The sequence below is a fragment of the Macrobrachium nipponense genome, chromosome 31, assembly GCF_015104395.2.
Source record: "Macrobrachium nipponense isolate FS-2020 chromosome 31, ASM1510439v2, whole genome shotgun sequence".
NCBI classification, from domain to species: Eukaryota; Metazoa; Arthropoda; class Malacostraca; order Decapoda; family Palaemonidae; genus Macrobrachium; species Macrobrachium nipponense.
Window position 1 is genome coordinate 12,009,679 of NC_061093.1, and position 22,727 is coordinate 12,032,405.

Consider the following 22,727-nt stretch of genomic DNA (forward strand, 5'->3'; position numbering starts at 1 on the left):
GGATTACTTTTCCTACCTCCATGTTCCTCCTACCTCCATGTTCTTCGGTGATAAACAAGTTAAACTTTAGCAGTTTTATCTATCCGTTGCATTCTGCATTTGCAAAGTTAGTCCTATGTTTATCAACCTATTGTCGTTTTCATTTCGCAGAAGCATAGACGATTATGACTTGTTTCCCTAAATAATGTTGTTTGCATGTGAAAGTATTTATAAGAATTTTCATTTATTTTGTATATTCTTTTTTTTAGTGCGTCGTTGATTGTTGTTGTTTTATAATGGCTTGGCTTACAAATAAGTGGTCTAAAAAGTTTAAAGTTAAGCTTTTTGCACATGTGAATACTAGCCTGTTTTGAATAATAATAATAATAATGAATTTTAATTAATAATATAAAATAATAATAATAATAATAATAATAATAATAATAATAATAATTTACATAGTATAGTTCACATGCATACATACACACAAATACATATACCTTTTTTAAATGTTATACACACATACATATGTATATATACTATAATATAGATAAAATATCTGCAAATGAATCAAAAGAATGGCTGGAAGTAGCTATCTGTTAAACAAATCATATATATATATATATATATATATATATATATATATATATATATATATATATATATATATATATATGTGTGTGTGTGTGTGTGTGTATATATATATATATATATATATATATATATTATATATATATGTATATATATATATATATATATATATATATATATATATATATATATATTATATAATTTAACAGATAGCCACTTCCAGCCATTCTGTTGGTTCATTTGCAAATGAAAGATATTTCTAAATTAAAAGTTGAATTTCATATGTCGAATTTGCCTAGGGTTCCTCAAACGCAGTTAACTTCGCGGGTTGTTGAGCTTACAAGGTTACTGCGCCTGTGTTTTCCCATTCATTACATCAATTTATCCGCATTTATGACCGTCCCGCGTGACACTTAAAAAAAAAGAAATTCGCGAAAGACAAGTTACGCTCATTTGTTTGTAACCACTAAACCTGTTTACCCAAGCAAGTCTTGCAAACAAGCGTAAATGTCACGTGATCCAAAACAGCCACGATGATTAAGACAAACATAAAAACGTTAAAATAAAAATAAATGAGAGATGACATTAGTGTCAGCGAGCTGGATGAGAAACGTGGCGGGGTAAACATAATTTAGGTTATTTTGACCGATGCGCTTTGCAACTGGCTTTTGTTATTGTCACCCGAGTCTCTTGCTTCTGCTTATTCCTGCTGGAATCACACGGGCGGGGGGCTGTTTACTTGTCCTACTTAATAAGAGTCCTGCTAAATAAATCTCTTAAACATAGTCTTACTAAATAAGTCTCCTAAACAGAGTCCTACTAAAAAAATTCCTACTAACAGAGTCCTACTAAAGAGATCCCTACTAACTAAATCGTAAATAGAGTCTACTAAAAAAGTCATACTAACAGTCCTACTAAATACGAGTCCTACTAAACAGCATCATATCAAAGTCCTGCTAAACAGATTCCTACTAAAATCCTAAATAGAGACCTACTAAACGAGAGTCCCTGCTAAATAAGAGTCAGAATAAATAATAGTTCTACTAAAAAGAGCCCTACTAAAGAAGAGTCCTACAAAATAGTCATCCTAAAGAAGAGTCCTACAAAATAGTCATCCTAAAGAAGAGTCCTACAAAATAGTCATCCTAAAGAAGAGTCCTACAAAATAGTCATCCTAAAGAAGAGTCCTACAAAATAGTCATCCTAAAGAAGAGTCCTACAAAATTGAGTCCTAATAAATAAGAGCTCTACCAAATAATCCTACTGAATTGAGTGCTACTAAAGAATCCTACTGAACAGAGTCCCACCAAACAGAGTGCTAGTAAAGAGTCTTATTAAAGAAATTCCTACTAAACAGAGTTCTACTAAAGAGTCTTACTAAAAAACCTCCTACTAAAGAGAGCCCTACTAAAGAGTCTTACTAAAGAAATTCCTAAGCAGAGTTCTACTGCAGATTCATACTAAATTGGGTCCTACTGAAGTTGTCTTACTAAACAGAGTCCTACTAAATATCCCTGGAATGTTTGAAGTAGCTGCTTTAGTCCATGTGTACTTAGAAGGTTCTATAGGTGTTAAGATGATGGCTTTGAGGCTAATTGTACTTTTTCGTTTATATATCCGATCTTGAACTTGCTTCCTGATTCGCTCTACTGCGATAGCCGTAAAATGTCTCCTGATTCTTCCTTGTCATTTCAAACACTCTGCTGTTTTTTGAAGGGAGAAACCTCCTCCTCCTCCTCCTCCTCCTCCTCCTCCTCCTCCAAGATAAGGTTGAAAAATTCAGCTCTTATATTTTGGAATCAAAGTACTGTTCAATAACTTCGGCCCCTATCTGCAACTCCTTTCGTTCCCTCTACTGTACCTCCTTTCATATTCTCGTTCTTTCGTCTTACTTTCCACCCCCTATAACAATTGATTCATAGTGGAACTGCTTTGAGGTTTTCCTCCTGTTACACCTTTCAGACCTTTTATTGTCAGATTCCGTTTCAGCTTTGAATGACCTCATAGGTCCCAGTGCTTGACCTTTGGCTTAAATTTTATATACAATTCTATTCAATAAAAAAAATGACTGGTACAGTTTTGTACTACATCTTTTAATTCTCACATTTTACGGTTATCTAGTAAATTCTTTTAGTTTAAATCTATGTATATTGACGCGTACACTTGTGCCGATTTTATAGGCGGTAAAATTTTTTACTTGACAAAATGGAAGAGCGTTTTAATGATATTATTTTTCTATTTTAACAGTGTGTATGTAATTCGCACGAGTGTATTTTATGCGAAGAATGGCATTTATTATTATTATTATTATTATTATTATTATTATTATTATTATTATTATTATTATTATTATTGAGAACAGTCTCGACCTCGTATGGGTTGCTTAAATGCTGAAGAGATCCACATTATTATTATTATATTATTATTATTATTATTAATATTATTATTATCTGGTTGTTGTGTTGTTGAGTCACAAATATGTGAATAAAATATTACTACTACTACTACACTACTACTACTATTATTATTATTATTATTATTATTATTATTATTATTATTATTATTATTATTATTATTATTATATTATTTTGTTCGAAAGGGTCCACAATAATACAAAGTCAAAAAGTCTGTGTATAATTTTGAAGACTTTACAGAAAGCTTTCGAACCCTTCCCTGGGTTCATCTTCAGTCCAAAAAGCAATTTGGACTGAAGATGAACCCAGGGAAGGGTTCGAAAGCTTTCTGTAAAGTGCTTCAAAATTATACACAGACTTTTTACACTTTGTATTATTGTGGACCCTTTAGAACATTATATATACTCTCGTGATAGAGAGTTTTTTCCTATTATTATTATTATTATTATTATTATTATTATTATTATTATTATTATTATGATTATTATTATTATTATTATTTATTATTATTATTATTATTATTATTAGTATTATTAATTTATTCTTTAAATTATGTATGACTCGTGCGTCTTATTATCTTTATATATTCTCCCGCCTCTAAGGTCAAATGTGAAGGAGGTCATTTGTATCATAATCCTGCAATTACTTCCAAGTTATTTACATTAGCCCGTTAATGATCCCGTAACCGAACTCCTGAATAATAAATTTTAATACATTTTAATTCCTCTCATACTCATCTCTGCGACGCGGCATCTCGTGTCGTGACGCCGTGTCACAACTTTAAAAAAATAGTGTCATCTGCAATTGCAAAGCTGATGGATGTATTAGTGCAATTATCTCGCTGACACGAAATTTACCAAAAAAGAAATAGAGAGGGAGAAATGTGAGTGAGAGCGATGATTACTCTTTTTTTTTTTTTATCTTTCAACTCCTTTATTTAATTTTTATTTTTATTTATTTATTTATTTAATTTTTTTTTTTGCTCTGCAAGTGGCATTTATACTTCAAGACAATAATGAATAGCTTGGATGTAGTTTGTAGTCAGGCTTAATATCAGTATATATACAGGTTAATATCTAGTTTATAGTCAGGTTAATATCCATTAATATTCATGTTTAATATCTAGTTCAATGATTGCAGGTTTTAATATCTATTAAGATTCAGGTTTGATAATCTAGTATATAGTTCAGGTTGTTTAATAAGCTGTTAACTATTCAGGTTTAAAATATTCTATTAATATTCAGGATTAATATCTAGTTATAGGTCAGGTTTCAATATCTGTTAAATATTCAGGTTTAATATCTATTGAATATTCAAAGTTTAATAGCTAGTATATAGTCAGGTTTAATATCTATTTAATATTCAGGTTTAATATCTTAGTTAATATTCAGGTTTAATATCTGTTAATTATTTCAGGTTTTAATAGATAGTTAATAATCACATTTAATATCTAGTTTATAGTCAGGTTTAATATCTATTAATATTCAGGTTTAATATCTAGTTTATAGTCAGGTTTAATATCTGTTAATATTCAGGTTTAATATCTATTAATATTCAGGTTTAATATCTAGTATATAGTCAGGTTTAATATCTGTTAATATTCAGGTTTAATATCTATTAATATTCAGGTTTAATATCTAGTTTATAGTCAGGTTTAATATCTATTAATATTCAGGTTTAATATCTAGTTTATAGTCAGGTTTAATATCTGTTAATATTCAGGTTTAATATCTATTAATATTCAGGTTTAATATCTAGTTTATAGTCAGGTTTAATATCTGTTAATATTCAGGTTTAATATCTATTTTATAGTCAGGTTTAATATCTATTAATATTCAGGTTTGATATCTAGTATATAGTCAGGTTTAATATCTGTTAATATTCAGGTTTAATATCTATTAATATTCAGGTTTAATATCTAGTTTATAGTCCGTTTATATCTGTTAATATCAGTTAATATCTTTTAATATTCAGGTTTAATATCTAGTATAAATCGTTAATATTCTTTAATTATGTTCAAGGTTTAATATCTAGTTTATAGTCAGGTTTAATATCGTTAATATTCAGTTTATATCTAGTTTATAGTCAGTTTAATATCTATTAATATTCAGGTTTAATATCTATTATATTCAGGTTTAATATCTGTTAATATTCAGGTTTAATATCTATTAATATTCAGGTTTAATATCTAGTTTATAGTCAGGTTTAATATCTGTTAATATTCAGGTTTAATATCTATATCAGTCAGTTTAATATCTGTATATTCAGGTTTAATATCTAGTTTAATAGTTCAGTTTGGGAATATCTGTTAATATTCAGGTTTAATATCTATATAGTCAGTTTAATATCTGTTAATATTCAGGTTTAATATCTATTATATTCAGGTTTACTATCTAGGTTTATATCGTCAGGTTTAATATCTGTTAATAATTCAGGTTTAATATCTTTTAATATCAGGTTTAATATCTAGTTTATACGTCAGGTTTTAATATCTATTAATATTCAGGTTTAATATCTAGTTTATAGTCAGGTTTAATATCTGTTAATATTCAGGTTTAATATCTAGTTTATAGTCAGGTTTAATATCTGTTAATATTCAGGTTTAATATCTAGTTGATAGTCAGGTTTAATATCTGTTAATATTCAGGTTTAATATCTAGTTTATAGTCAGGTTTAATATCTATTAATATTCAGGTTTAATATCTAGTTTATAGTCAGGTTTAATATCTGTTAATATTCAGGTTTAATATCTATTAATATTCAGGTTTAATATCTAGTTTTTAGTCAGGTTTAATTTGTATTTTTAGTCCTGTTTAATATCTGGTTTTTGCTCAGGTTTAGTATTTAGTTTAAAATCTAGTTTCTGTTCAGGATTATTGTGTACTTTATAGAGAGGTTTAAAATCTAGTTTCGGTTCAGGTTTATTATCTAGTTTCTGTTCAGGTGTAATATCTAGTTTATAGTCAGGATTATTATCTAGTTTCAGTTCAGGTCTAGTATCTAGTTTATATACAGGTTTAATATCTAGTTTCTGTCCAGGGTTAATATCTAGTTTATAGCCTGGTTTATTATCTAGTTTTAGAATTTCCTAGAGTTCAATTCATTGTTGGTTTTCACTAAAGGGTTTATGAAACACATTTTTTGAAAACTACAATTAACCTAAAATGCTCTTTCATTGTTTATCAAAGTGATTATTCAAAGTAATGTATCGGGGATTGGTTTATGTGGTATGCTGTGCTGAATGTTTTATGTAGATGTGTTGTGTTTGTCTGTCGTATTTTAATGGTTTCCTGGAAAGATAAATGACTTGGAGAATTGTCTTTAGTTTTTTGTTTGTCTGTCCGTCCGCACTTCTTTTTGTTCGCGCTTTTTCTCTCCGCCTCAGATCTTACAAACTACTGAGGCTTGAGGGCTACAAATTGATATGTTGATCATCCACCCACCAATCATCAAGCATACAAAATTGCAGCCCTGTAGCGTCGGTAGTTTTTTTTTTTATATTTAAGGTTAAAGTTAGCCACAATCGTGCAAGGCCACCGACTATAGAGCTATCTTTCAGCGGTATAATGCTGTATGAGCCGCGGCCCACGAGACTTAAACCACCACCGGGTCGTGGTTAAAGTTTCGTGGGCTGCGGCTCATACAGCAATATACCGAGACCACAGGAAGATAGACCTATTTTCGGTGGCCTTGATTATACGACATACAGAAAACTAATGCCCAGTACACTGCATTCCCGTAATCACTTTCCAAAATAGGTTCATGAAAGCAATTCGAATGTTATGCATTTGACGAATAAAGAAATCAAATGGCAAGGTGTTGAACAATAGTTTTTATTTTTCTAATGTTTTTAAAGGTCTTCATACCTGCTTCATTTTGTATCGTTAACAACTTTTTTTTTTTGAAGCCCTGGATGATCTTGAATTGTTTTGGTGAAATTTGTTTCTGTCACTTCCATTAGTTCCCTTTGATTGTGGTCTTATTGGAAAATAATTTTCAGTTAAGGGAAGGGATATATGAGGTCATCACTCATGGCAAAAATAATTTTAGTAGGCTTTGCATTTTATGTTCCGGAATAGAACTGAATACTTTATTGGAATAATGTCGGGAGTGTCAGCCATTTGCCCAAGCAGCATGGAAATGTCACCGAACCCAAAGACCTTGGGAAGATCACCAATAGTCCAGTAGAAGTTCACTCTGGACGTGGTTCGGAAGTCACGTAAAGCCGTTGGTCCCGTTGCTGAATAACCACTGTGGTTCCATGCAACGTAAAAACACCATACAAAACAAACAAACAAACCAATAGCCCAGGCGCTACAGCTCTGAGATCAGTTTCTTTGTAGATGTCTCCTGTCGTTCTAATACCTCCGTGAATAATGTCCCGATGCTGAGTAAACGAGGCAGAGCGACTTTGTGGGAGGTCATTTGTCCCTCTCATCACGTTTCGCGGTGACGAAAATAGCAACGTTTCTTGGGTGTTCATGGACTGCGCTGGAGAGGCTGACCAGGCTAGGCTTTTTTTTTTTTTTTTTTTTTTTTTTCTTTCATACGGAAAGTTTGTAGTCGTTGTATGAAATAATAGCCAACAATTATTTTTATATACAGAAAGCTTTTTTCGTTGTATTAAAATAAAATAAATGGCAACTTTATATATATATATATATATATATATATATATATATATATATATATATATATAATACGGTAGAAGCTTTTGTCATTGTATTTTAATAAATGGCAGCTTTTTATATGTATATATATGTATATATATATATATATATATATATATAGATATTATAATTCTAATTATTCTCTCTATCCTTACAACAATTAATATGCTTTGCTTTTTTTTAGTTGTTTATTACGAATCACTGCAACTTTAAATGTATATATATCTCATATCATATATCTCTTTTTTTTTTTTTTTTTATGCTCTATATCTCTATATCTCTATATAAATCTTTTTTTTTTTTTTTTTTTTTTTTTTTTTACGTTCTATTTAAGGGTCAAACTGGCAACTTTTTTGTTATATATATATATATATATATAATATAGAAGGCTTTTTTTAGTAGTAAATAAGATAACTTGGCCCAACTTTTTATTTACATATATAGAAGGCTTTCTTCGTTGTATTTAAGATAACTGGCAACTTTTATATATATATAAGACTTTTTAATTGTAATAAGATAACTTGCATTTTTTTTATACATAGAAGGCCTTTTTAGTTGTATTAAGATAACTGGTAATGTTTTGTTATACATAGAAGGCTTATTTAGTTGTATTAAGATAACTGGCAACTGTTTTGTTATACATAGAAGGCTGATTTAGTTGCATTAAGATAACTGGCAACTTTTATGTATATATAAAAGGCTTTTTTCGTTGTATTAAGCTAACTGGCAACTTATTTGTTATAGCGAAGGTTTTTTTTATTGTATTGACAAGCAACGTTTTTGTTACGTGGAAGGTTTTTGTTGTAACTTTTTTGGTATATGGAAGGTTTTTTTGTCGTATTAACAGGATTAACAGGCAACGAATTTGTTATGTGTAAGGTTTTTTGTTGTATTAAGTTAAAAGGACTTTTTTTTTTTTTTTTTTTTTTTTTGCTGCATTAAGAGGCAACTTTTTTTTTCTTAACGGAAGGTTTTTTTGTCGCTGTTTTAAGTGGCAACATTTTTGTTATGTGGAAGGTTTTTTGTCATTGTTTTAAGAGGCAACTTTTTTCTTATATGGAAGGTTAAGTTTTTTTTCGCTGTATTGAGAGGCAACTTTTTTTTCTCATATGGAAGAATTTTTTCGTGGTTTTAAGAGGACGTTTTGGTTATAATGAAGGTTTTTTGGCATCGTGTTAAGTGTCAACTTTTTCTGTTGTATTGAAGGTTTTTTATCGTGGTTTGATTTGCAACTTTTTTCTTATATGAAAGATTTTTTGTCGTTGATTTAAGAGGCAACGTTTTGTTGTCTGGAAGTTGTTTTTGTCGTTGTTTCAAGATGCCACTTTTTTTATTATTATTATATGGAAGGTTTTTTTTGTCGGTGTTTTAAGTGGCAAATTTTTCGTTATATGGAATGTTTTTGTCGTTGTTTAAATAGGTAACTTTTTTTTCTTATATGGCTTGTTTTTTGTCCTTGTTTAAAGAGGCAACATTTTTGTTCCCATGTTTGTAAGGGTTTTTGGCTTTAGTTTAAGCGGCAAATTTTTTGTTACATGGAAGGTTTTTGTGGTTTTAAGAGGCAACTTGTTTGTTATATGGAAAGTTTTTTGTAGTTGCTTTAAGTGGCAACTTAATTGTTATATAGAAGTTTTTTTGTCTTGTTTTGATAGGCAACTTTTTTTTGTTATATGTAAGTTTTTTTTGTCGTTGTTTTAGGAGACAACGTTTTTGTTATATTGGAGGTTTTTTGTCGTATTAAGATAACAGGGAAGGTATTTTATTTTCTTTTATATATAAATGCTTTTTGTCATTTTATTAGAGATAGAACGGAAGAAAGATAGATTATAGAAGTGCACACTCAATAAAGCGTTGATTTTTGGCTTATGGAGACTTTTATTGCAAATACGCCCCCGTGATGGTAGGTTCGCAGAAGAGTATTCAGGGTTACTTAGGAGCATACTTGAGGTAAAACAGCAGAAAGTCACTTCCGAGAGAGAGAGAGAGAGAGAGAGAGAGAGAGAGAGAGAGAGAGAGAGAGAGAGGTTTTCCCTTAGTGAAGTCAGGTAAAGGTATGTACATGCTTGCGGTATGCAGACAATTGGTAGAATGACAATTCGTCGAAATGACAGTTTGTCGAGATGAATGGTATATACATAATTTGTATGGTAGTTTGAAACAATTTTACTTTTCTAGTACCTGTTCTTTGATAGTTCGGTTGTTCAAGAATAGTTAGCAGAATTATATGGTAGTCTGAAACAATTTCTGTTCATAAGTATCTAGTCATTGATGGTATGGTTGTTCAAGAAGTTCTGTTCTATAATATTTTCTTCTATTATTACAGTCTCTTATATTAAACATTTCACCATAGCCCATGAGCAAAATGGAATTCGTCAAGACCGAGCGAGGTGCTAGAAAACTTTTGCATGAAAGTTTTGCTTACACAATTGATAAGAAACATGGAGATGTGAAAAACGGATTGAGTGTGGAGCATGATGTGATTCAAGGAAATCCTTCACGGCATTACCATCCGCCAAATGACACTCGACATGCTGCCTTGAAAGTTGTCAATGAAATTCAGCAAAGGGCGTGTGAAACTTAAGAAGTGACTGGCTGCATAGTAGATAAAGCAACATGTACTATGCCTTTGAGTGTTGCAGGAGCACTACCCAATGGTCAATGGTCTAGTGAAAAATAATTTGCCAAGAACAAACAATTCAGTGGAAGGGTGCCACCATGCCTTTAATAAGCGGGATTTAGTACGGAATCCTACAGTAACGAAGGTTTTAAGGAAGCTAAGGAAGGAGCAAGCAAGCAATGAACTCCAAATTGAGCAAGCAAGCATGGGAATAGATATTTCTAGGAAAAACGAGATATAACAGAGTCAATGAATGTTTGAAAAAAATTGTGGATGAGTACAGCCGCGAGGACGGGTTCGATTTTTTAAAAGCAATTGCCCATTACTTAATTAAATTTTGAATTATCTTTTTTTTTTTTTTTTTTTTTTTTTACATTTATAGCTTAAAACTATATTTCTTCTGAAAAATCTGCTGTAAAAGATAGAATTATGTTTTATTTAGTATTTTTGCAACTTTGAAGAGAGGAGTTCAAATCCTGCTGGGGAATTGGTTCATCAGTTTTTTCCTTCGATTGGCAGTGACAGGCCTTCACATTACATCATGATTTCTTCAAAGTTCTTGGAAGTTGGAGCTCAAGGCTTTTTAGTGACAATCATTATATATATATATATATATATATATATATATATATATATATATATTATGTATATATAATACCTAATATATATATATGTATATGCACACACACACATATATATATATTTATTTATACATACATACATATACATATATATGTCTATATATATATACAGAGAGAGAGAGAGAGGGTAATTTTGTACACACACACACACACACTCAAAATGATCCCGTGCATATAGCATACTGTGAGTCATCTTTTGCTTTTACCCTTAGCGAAGCTTAAATTAGGCTCGATAAGAAGTTCAACTTGGAGTGATGTGCTCTTGGATAGAAATGCGAATTCTTTGCATTCCTTGAACGCATTCGCTTCTTTTCTTAAATCCTTTTCTTCGGCCGTCACAAGCAAGTGAGAAGTCGTTCTCTCCACTTTCGCGAAAGCAAGACGAAGGTGATTGAAGATGACGGAGGCAGAGTTGATAGAAAAGGATAATCCTGACGAAAGTCAAATGGCTGGAGTTGCGGTAATAGAAGAAGAAGAAGAAGAAGAAGAAGAAGAAGAAGAGAGGCTTTTATTGCGCTTTATATGTTGCCTTTTGGGGTGTCGGGGCTTCATCGCCTTTTGTGCCAAAAGTGGCATTATCTTGTTCCCCCCTTTTTACTTTTGCTTCTGTGGGTTAATCTGCATATACCGGTTTGGTGCTAATGTGGATTCTCTCTCTCTCTCTCTCTCTCTCTCTCTCAGTATCCGTATTTCTCGGTCGTCAAGTTTGGCGTGTTTGTGTGCTAGTTTACCCTTACGTAAACGTGTATTTTTTTTTCGAAGGCTATAGTTTTTCATTCCGTTAGCCCTCTTGTCTGTCGGTCTGTCTGTCTGTGTCCCTGGCGGTAACCTTGTCATCAGAGTCTCTTTCACGATTCAAGATGTTTTGGTCAAAGTTGGTGCCGAAGCAGACCGTCATGCTACATACCCATGAAGGGAAATGGTCTCTAAGGAAGGAAGGGACATGCAGTGCCCTAGTTACTCTCTCAGTATGGTTGTGTTAATATGCATTTACTCAGTGTTCCAATTCAGGAATGGAGGGGAATATAGAATGTGGGCCAAGCGCTGGGACCTATGAGGTCATTCAGTGCTGAAACGGAAATTGGGAGTAGAAAGGTTTGCAAGATGTAACAGAGGGGAAAATCTCAAAGCAGTTGCACTGTGAAACAAATGTTAAGAGAGGTTGGATAGCAAGATGGAAGAAAGAGAATATGAATGAAAGAGAATATGAATGGAGGTACAGTAAACGGAATGAAAGGGGTTGCAGGTAGGGATGGAAGGGACGCTGCAATGAACCGTAAGTAATGCCTACAGTGCACCAAATGAGGTACACTGATGGCACTACCCTCCTTCACTGGTGTTTCATTTTAGAAGCCTTCATCTCCCCGCCCCCTTATGGATGGCTTAAATCCTTATAAAGTCTAGGAGATTGGAGGCATCGTGAAAATTTGTAAAAGTGGTGGTAGTAGAGTACAGCCTACAGTGCGCCTTAAAGGTCATTGTGGAGCGACCGGCATTATAGGTGTTCTGCAGCGTCTTTCTGACCACCAGGTGCATTGCTTTCTGCCCTTTACTGTTGTTACTTTGCAGCTGTCCCTGTTAGTGTCGTCCAGCCTTCATGTCTTCAACTTGATTATTCTTTAAATATCATCTCTCATTGAAGAACAAATCCTTCGATGAACCCTATGTGAATTTATAAGTGTGTTCCCTGAGTTACCTTGAATTACCCAATAGTATTTTGATAAAGTGGTAGTAGCTTAAACAGTTCATGAAAGAACAATAATCTAATCCATAGTTTTCGAGGTCGCTGGGATGAGTAGAGACACTCCTGATACCTTTCAAGTCAAAGTTCATCTCCGATAGGAATGGGGGCTAGGGGGGGAGGGGATGGGGTGAGAAGTGGTGAAACATAATATGTCTAAAATCGTGGCAATGTAACTGAAGCAGCTATCTTAACAGGAGAGAGAGAGAGAGAAAGAGAGAGAGAGTTTTCCCTGTCAGTGCCGGGTTGGTCAGCTAGTCAACTACAATAACAAAGGAGAATAACCTTTCTGCACCCGCCACTGACACCAGAATATAAACAAAGAAAGAAACAAACGAAGCCTGAAAAGCGGAAAGCACGCCGAGGCGTATAAGATTCCACCGTTTGTAAACACCAGTCAGTAAAAGAATGGCTTCCCGATCATATACCCTCGACGGCCCTCAATACTTTCTTTATCGGGGCTCTCGAGTCTTCTTGATCCCTTTGTTTATCAGATCTTCACGGGGAATGCAGCTCCCCGTGAATTCTCCTTCATCCCCTTTTTTATTTCCTTCTTAAATATGACGAATGATGAGTATTATTTGTAGGAGGTTGGAATGTCGGTTTTTTTTATCAAGGGGTGGGGGGGGGGCGAGTTGTTAAGAAAGATTGGGAAATTATATGTACAATACAAAGGAGAGCATTGGGAAACTAAAAATGTCTGTAGAGCTTTTAGCGGCGTAAGTTTTATTTAAAAATTTTCAGAAAAACTGTATTACTTGGTATTAGTTTTATGATCAGCTAACGCAGATTATAAACTGAAGGTCGTATATTCGTGATTTATTGTTGGTTTCAGTAAGTCTTGCAGCAGAATTTAAAAAAAAAAAAATTCTTTTGCTATCAGTACGGAATATCTTCTAATTTTTTCATGACTGTAGGATTTTTAATCTCGTCTACTTAATCACTCATTAATATGTCCTTGCTCTCAATGAATCGTCCCCTACAACTTATACTCAACACTTTGTATACGTGTCAGTTCCGAAATACATATACCAAATAAACTTATACTCAACACTTCGTGCACCTATCAGTTCCGTCATACATATACCTACATACGTTAATACTGTTTCCAGTTATTAATCCCAGACAAAATCAATATTTTAATCGCCCCTATTTCTATTCTTTTATCAGCTGTCGCGTTATGTAACTTGATTTATCAGTCGAAATCCTGTCTTGTGCTTTCTTCTTCGTATGATGTTACGTCCCTGTATTTCATAGTCTCCTTCATTGCATTTCCTCTAGTACAGCGCACACAGACACACACACACACACACACACACATATATATAAAGATAAAATCCACGAAGGAAAGAGAAACGATGGAGTTCTGCAAGTAAAGGTAAAGAAGTCGAAAGGCCTTGCAGACCTCCATCCTTTCATCCTTTCTCTTTCCTTCGTGGATTTTGTCTTTATCTATATATTCATCACGCTCCATATTTTCTTGATTCAATTATATATATATATATATATATATATATATAGTATATATATATATATATATATATATATATATATATATATATACATATTAATACACATATATGGTATATACTATGCATATATCTAAATGATAAACAAAACAATTTCGATCGCAGTTGCTCAGTATTCACATTTGATGCCCTGAAACGCAAATTTCTTATATATACTATATTATATATAATATATATTATATATATTATATATATAGTATTATATATATAAATATATTAATATCTACTATATAATTATAAATAAATATATATGTATTTATAATATATTATATATATATATATTTAATATATATATATAATATGTGTATAAAGTAATTGCCATTGTTAGCGTTCAAGGTTTCGTTATCCGCGTATTCTCATTAGCGGTGGTTTCTAGTGTTTTTTGAGGGTGGACGGTGGGTGAGTTGGCCCTGTTAGGGAGGCCATTCAAGCTTCAGGCTAGTTGCTCAGCTTTCCGTTTCTGATATTCATATTAGTAAGTGAATGACAGTCCTCAGAAAAATGAAACTGCAAGATTTTTAAAAAACGTCTTCGAAAGGCAGCGAAAGTTAGGTGACGAAAACAATTCTGCATATGGCTTTCACTTCCTAAATTCAGAAGCAGAAGATGCTATTATCGGTCTGGAAATAGAAATCCACGTTCAGGTGTTTATTCAGTGATGAGTGAGTAAATACCGAGACTCGAATATGTATTTGGTGTTCACCAAGAACCAACCTAAATTGCTCTCCCGAATGCCAGGATCTCTGTTTCTGAAGTGACCGATGAGGCAGTCAGTGCAATGCAAAGTACTCGTGACATTTTTTATTTTTCGAAAGTGTTGCTCTGGTGTTCACGGAAAAACCTTCTTCCTTGCCAACTGTTTCAAAAACTCCGCAGAAATATAGAAAAAAAAAAAAAAAAAAAAAAAAATTGAAGGATGGCATTCCTACTCCGAAAAGGAACCTGACCTGCCTTCATAGATTTAATACCCGGGTACCGTTTTAGTTTTCTGTAAAAGAAAATTATTGTGATGGTTTTGTCCGTCCCTCCGCACTTTCTTCTGTCCGCCCTCAGATCTTAAATACTACCGAGGCTAGAGGGCTGCAATTTGACATGTTGATCATCCACCCTCCAATCATCAAACATACCAAATTGGAACCCTCTAGGTTCAGTAGTTATCTCATTTAAGGTTAAAGTTAGTCATAATCGTACTTCTGGCAACAATATAGGATAGGCCACCACCAGGGCGTGGTTAAAGTTTCACGGGCCGTGGCTTATACAGCATTAAACCGAGACCACCGAAAGCTAGATCTGTTTTCGGTGGCCTTGATCATACGCTGTACAGAAAACTCGATTATTCGGCTCATTTTATACTTGTTAAGATTTGACGCCGATACCCAAGGATTTGAATTCTGGGCGGAACGACCTTGACTGATCTCCTTCGCGGTCGAGTGACGGAACTTTCGGAGTTGCACTTGATACCTTGACTCAGCTTTGAGCACCTGGGCGCGAATTTGGGGATGCAGTTTTCTTCGTAAATGTGGTCTAGAGAATACGCAAGAGACCGGTGACCTTCACCACAGAGGTAGCTCCTTCTGAACGGGAATGAAACGGTGGGTCATTCAGGGTAAGGAAGGCGTTTGGCTCGAATCTGTCGAGAAGGGGCTGGGCGGGAGGGGGGGGGGGGTTGGTTGTTGGAAATCCGTCGATGACTGTATTTGTGAGACGCCAGTTGATGAAAATCAATTAGTTCAGTTGAGAAGAGTACGTCTAGTTTGAGGTGAAGCGGAGGATTTGTTATCTAAAGTTAGCAGAGTGTCTTATAGTTCGTGAATGTATACACACACACACACACACACACATATTCATATTCATATATACATACATACAGTTGCCCTTTAGGAGATGTAAATGACATAACTGAGCAATGTCATGAGAGTTGGTTCCAGAATGCTATAAAGTTCTTTACTTAATAAGTTATAGCCTTGCATTCTACTAATGTCTGGACCATGTAAATAATAATAATAATAATAATAATAATAATAATCAGCGCAAAAAAAATGCAGATAATAGGGGTGAGTGGCGCCGTGTGTGTAGGGTGCTCGACGCGATGCTGATGCTAACATTGCAGGAATTTTCCTGTATAAGGGCTTTATCCATAATTCGGCTTCTTATGTTTGAATGTTGCTGTGGCAGTTGTGTTTTTTCATACTGTCCATCCCTTCTGAGGAGAAACTGCTTGATTTTTAAATAATAATAATAATAATAATAATAATAATGGCTTCTAAGGAGGAGGGATGCATCCCGGAACCCCACACTATGAAAACCACCCAGTCGAATAGGATGACTGAGATAGAGGAAAATAATAATAATAATTGCGTTGTTACTATTATCTGTAGTTTCTTTCGTCATTTTGTTTTCAGTTTTATCTTGTCGCTTTTATGCCTTCTTTTGGAGTTCTGTTGTCATTATTTTTTTTTTTATCACAATGGGTCACAAGTCTTGAATATTTGTTTACTAACGTACCTTCTTGAAATCTTTCCTTGCACGCGGTATCAGTCCTCGTTTGTTTCTCTGAAGGCGTATGGAATTTTGTTCGGAAATTTGAATTAATAACAGATTTTCAAAACTTTTTGCAGGCTATAACATCTCGTGTATTTTACCAAATTTCCTTAGAATAGAATAGATTCAGTTCCATTGGTCAGTAAGACTTTTCTTGGCATATTTTATGGGTTTTCGGTATCGATCGTGAGATTTTTAAAAACGATAGTCCCCAATTCTAGACATTCCTAACGTTGAAAAGATACAGAGATGATTATGTTACTCACCTTTGTTAAAAGAAGCAGGTAAACCTCCCGTCGAAAAGATCTGGTCGCGAAAGTTGCCTTACACAAGCACTCTGTTCAAGACTGAACTACGGAAGAACTATGTAAACTGATTCGATTTTTCAGATGTTTTACGTTTTGCAAAAACCATATTCCAACGGCACGATGAAGGTCACAGGGCCAGGAGGATGAGGAGGAGGAGGAGGAGAGGCCAGGCAGATCTATTGTAACACCTCAGGCAGTCTTTTGAAAGCCCTTGAGAAGAGGCTCCACTTCTTCTACTACTTCTTCAAGTCCAAGCTTGGACTTCTCTCTCTCTCTCTCACACACACATACACACACACAACACTTCACTCGTTCGTCTTGGGGCCCTTGAGCCAGACCTCGGCCACACTACATTCCGCTTCGGCTTTCCTCTGGCTCCCCTCCTTCTGCCGAGGCTGTGTGGTGGAAACTGGCTCTTGCGATCCGCGAGGTGGCTCAGGGTACCTGTCTGCCACTTTCGTATGCCAGGCCTTTGCCCACAAACCCGGTGGGAAGACCCCTTAGCAGAGATACCCTGCTCTTTTATTTCATTACTCTCTCTCTCTCTCTCTCTCTCTCTCTCTCTCTCTCTCTTTCCAGTTAAGAGCATGACATCAGTCTGGTCATTCATTCTCTCTCTCTCTCTCTCTCTCGTCAGTTAAGAGCATGCATCATCGGTCATTCATTCTCTCTCCTCTCTCTCTCTCTCTCTTTCTCTCTCTCTCTCTCTTGCTGTCGGCAGATCTCGTGCCAAAAGGGGTAATTTCATTGCCGTATAATGAATTCCGGGGTTTATTTGTTGTTTATAAATTCTTGAGTGTTTTGGGATTCCTAGTTGAAAGTCCAGTTGAATTTATGAATGGTTCAGAAATAATTATCATCCGTAGCTTAACTCTCTCTCTCTCTCTCTCTCTCTCTCTCTCTCTCTCTCTCTCTCTCTCTCTCTCTCTATCATCTCTCTCTCCTATATATATATATATATATGTATGTATGGTATGTATGTATATGTGTGTGTATGTGTGTTTATCGTAGCTTAGCTAATTGATAGATTGTTAGGCTCGTGTTGACAAGCACTGGTTTGATTCCAGCTCTTGGTAGTCATCCTAGCTGTGAAAGGGTACCAGCATCAGCTGTTCGGGGTCAGAAGAAGGACTTGGGATCAACAAATTCATTCCAAAAAGACCTGCGAAGGTCCGTTAGGCCAAAACCTTATCCCTTCACGTCCTTTAAGGGGAAAAGATTGGAATTTTATGGGATTTTACTTGTGCTTAGTGAGTATTACAAGGACTCCCGTGGTACATAGTTCTTATAATGGCTTTAGTATGCAACACACACACACACACACACACACACACACACATGTATGTATATATATGCATATATATATACGTGTGTATGAATGTATGTACACACATACATGGTATTCACCTGCATATGTGGACAAGAATTCATAAGTCAATGTTTTTAAGTAGAGGGGGTGTATTATGTTACGCCAAGTCAGCCGTGTATTATGTTAAGCTGACAAACCTGTCATTCATCTTTTTAAGGGACTAAGTGATAACCAGGACCTGGATAATTTATATCTATTATGCCCTCCAAAATAAGTTTTTGAGCTTCGAACTCTTGATGTAAAGTAAGTAATAAAATTGATGATGTTTTTGACGAACTGCTAATTGTAACAAGAGGCCAGATCATTATTAGAGACAATTTGTTAATTTTATTTATGCATTCCACTTGCTGTCTGAAATGTCATGAATGTGAGCACAAACTTGAAGGTTTTCAGTTGTGATATCTTGATGAAAATGGATTCAGTTTGATCTCGGTGTCAGATGTCAATAAACGTGCATATGTTAGAAAGAGAACGGCTTGTTTTCAGGCCTGAGTGCAAGTATCATTATATGCAAGGTTTCGGATTAGAGTTTGTCTCAAAATATGCAAGCCTACAGAGTAGAGGACGTGTCAAAATATAAGGTTTCCAGATTGGAGGTTGTATTAGAATGTACCAGATTCCAGATTAGATGATGGATTTGAGTATACACGTTCCCAGATTAGGATGTATCAGAATATGCAAATTTCCAGATTAGAGGGCCTACCAGAAAATGCAAGTTTCCAGATTAGAGGGCCTACCAGAAAATGCAAGTTTCCAGATTAGAGAATCCACCAGAATATACAAGTTTCCAGATTAGAGGACCCACCAGAATATACAAGTTTCCAGATTAGAGGACCCACCAGAATATACAAATTTCCAGATTAAAGGGCTTACCAGAAAATGCAAGTTTCCAGATTAGAGGACTTGCCAGAATATGCAAGTTTCCAGATTAGAGGACCGACAAGAACATGCAAGTTTCCAGATCATAGGAACCCACCAGAATATGCAAGTTTCCAGATCAGAGAACCCACCAGAATATGCAAGTTTTCATATTAGAGAACCCACCAGAATATGCAAGTTTCCAGACTGAAGGACGTAACAGAAAAACTGGAGATGGTGGAATTATGCGAACACACATTCAGGTCAGTAGTTCGAACGCTGTCCTCACCACGAAGAACGGTTTGGTTCGATTCCCGTAAAAAAGGAACCAGATTTAAATGGAGTGTCCTACATGTATTGCCGTAGGTGGGTAGTGTCGTCAGTGCCCCTCAGCTGTACCTTTTTTAGTTTTCTACCCCTTTCTGCAGTCTTACTGTCCAACCTCTCTGACTGTTATTTCTTTGTGTAACTGTGTGGTTTTCTCCCATTTCCACCTTCAGATCCTTGTACTTCAGTACCCTGCCTTTATTTTCTAGATCTGTTGAACTTGCTGTCCAACCACTCCAACTCCTCCTTTTCGCTGTCTTAAGGAGCGAATGGCCTAAAGTGCCCCACTTGCTGGCTTGACATCTTGAATTTCATAAAACCTAACCTTCAGTGGAGTATGTTGAATTTCATTGTGATCCAGGTGACCCCAAACACTGAATTAAGTACCTGGTACCTGAACGATATTCTGGAATGCGACGGAGGAACAATGGAATGTTACGAAATACGCCCGAGTTGCACTTTTCAGTCTGGTATCGAGTTCGGTTCACCTTGGGTACGAGTTTTTTTCATATTACACACACACACACACACACACACACACACACTGTACACAAACAATATGTAGAAAGAACAAAGTGAGATCATCTTAAACAGAAATTGAGGGTAAACCCTTCCTTTACTCGCATTGTGAGATTAGGATATAATTTACTTCATGAGAAAGGTCAGGCGAAGTACAGAATGTTCCTATTTTAATGGTTAGTAAAGGCCAGAAGACGGGAAATTGTCAAAATTTTCCTATTTTAATGGTTAATAAACGTCAGAGGACAGGAAATTGTGAAAATATTCTTATTTCAATGTTTAATAAAGATCAAAGGACAGGAAATCGTCAGAATTTCCTATTTTAATGTTTAATAAAGGTCAGAGGACAGGAAATTGGCAGAATTTTCCTAATTTAATGGTGTCGCGCGCGAATTTGGTAGACTTGCTCTCACGTTTGCTAGACAACTGGGTAACTTTCGATGGTCAGTCACCGTCAGTGTTATATGAAGGAAAGATTCGCTGAGTGCAAGCAAACCTAGCTAAAAAGAAAAAAAAAAAAAAAAACACACAACACAACACACACACACACAACACACACACACGCACGCACGCACGCAAGCTCAGACTCACACGCACATAAAAAGGACGACCTACTTCACGCCCTCCTCCAATCTCACTCCCCAACACTGACATAATTACCGGATCCAGGGCGAGCTGTCAACGCTGAGCTGAATAATTCCGCTGGTGTCAGCAGACTTGCTGCCGACTCACTCTCTCGAGTTGTTTTCGTTGCCTTCCTTCGTGAGATAATACTGGGTGATTTAACCAGTCTGCTCTGCTCTGTCGTAATTGTATTTGTTTACATACAAAGGCAACTACTGTAGTCTGTGTGCCCTTGGTTTTTATAGTGTTTTTATTAACGCACCTTTGAATGTGGAATTTTATACTCGTAGGTATTGAAGGTTACTTGATTTGTTATTCTTTGACCTTTCGCTCTATTGCCATGTATGAATTTAATTTGTGTATACGAAACAAGTAATCACACTATCTATATATCTATCTATCGATATATATATATTATATATATATATATATATATATATATATATATATATATATATATATATATATATATATATATTGAACATTTACATGTACAGCTGTGAGATCATGTATAGGTGCAATAATGTTTTACATACATTCATACATACGCAGACACGTTATATATAGATATATATATATATATATATATATATATATATATATATATATATATATATATATATATATATATATGTGTGTGTGTGTGTGTGATGTGTGTGTGTGTGTGTGTTGTGTATGTTTATATATATTATATATATATATATATAATATATAGATATTATATATATATATTATAATATATATATAGTATAACGTGTGCCTGCGTATGTATGAATGTATGTAAACATTATTGCACCTGCATACATGATCTCACAGCTGTGCATATGTAAATGTTCAGTAATGCCTATGTAAGGTTATTACTCGGTTTTCTTTAAAACAATAACGTTTTGACTTACAAGCCTCATTCCTTTGCAGACAGCTGTTTGTGAACTGGGTCAAACTAGAGCGAATAAGATCAGGACACAATTGCTTCTCGTTGTATTCCTACTTAGGCTTATGTATAGGATTTTAGAGCTAAGAAATCTTGTGGAACGACTCGCAGGTGTTACCTATTCGCTTTGCATGCGAGGAAGTAAAAGGGGAAGGATAAGTTATTAGATTAACGGTAAAAAAAACAGTTTTAGGGAAGGTGAGATAACTTAAAATATGGCGGAAAATGTATGATATTCTTAGAACTGACAATTTTTCATATTCTTTCTTTCTTTCGGTTGCAAAACTAGTGTAAATTATATTTTTTCATTTAACACGTGGCGTCATTTGTTCTGTATGTTTTTCGTCCTTTTCGTTATTAACGAATTCGCCGTCGGGAGTTGAGGTGGGAGACACTTTCGGATCCAGCGGGGGTGCCACCTTGGCACGTGTGGCCTCCTTACCCCCCCCCCCCCGCCCCCCCCCCCCCCCCATGAAAAATAGTGACAAAATAATAATATTGAATTTCTTTATAATAACATAAATGAGAGATGTGAAAATGGGGAAAAAGTAAAAAAAATCTTTTATAAAAATAATATTCATAATTAAATTTCGAGAAAAAAGATAATAACAATAATCTTGTATTAATAATGATAATAATAATGGTTATACACACGCACACGCACGCACACACACACACACACACACACACACACACACACACACACACATATATATATATATATATATATATATATATATATATATATATATATTACTATTTAAGTAGAAATTATGCAATGGACAGCAATCACCTGTTCTATCAGGAAATACAGAATCCATTATTATTATCGTTATTACTATAATATTATTGTTTTATTATTGTAATTATTATGATTTTTATTATGTATTTTTTACTTTTTCCCCGTCTTTATATCTCTCAATAATGCTATTATCAAAACCTTAAATACTATTATTTTGTCACTTTTTTTAAGGGGGGGAGGGGCGCCACGTGCCAAGGTGGTACCCTCTCTGGATCCGCAAGTGCCCCGCTTCCCAACCTTGCTCCCCAAGAAATTGTTCTGGATTC

The 22,727-nt window shown here is 34.6% G+C and overlaps 2 protein-coding genes across 4 annotated transcripts in view; one reads left to right on the forward strand and one right to left on the reverse strand.

Moving 5' to 3' along the window:
- LOC135206635 (matrix metalloproteinase-21-like) overlaps nt 1-22,727 on the reverse strand; it is a 106,314-nt gene that overhangs the window by 48,227 nt on the left and 35,360 nt on the right. The window contains exon 1 of one of the 3 annotated variants that reach the window (XM_064237978.1): nt 16,990-17,517. The exons of the other annotated variants lie outside the window; for them this stretch is intronic. The gene's annotated coding sequence lies outside the window, so the exon portion shown is untranslated. Of the gene's footprint in view, nt 1-16,989; nt 17,518-22,727 lie in introns of those variants that run through there. 3 annotated transcript variants of the gene reach the window in all.
- Nucleotides 1-22,727, forward strand: part of LOC135206636 (uncharacterized) — a 247,316-nt gene that overhangs the window by 8,001 nt on the left and 216,588 nt on the right. The window lies entirely within an intron of this gene.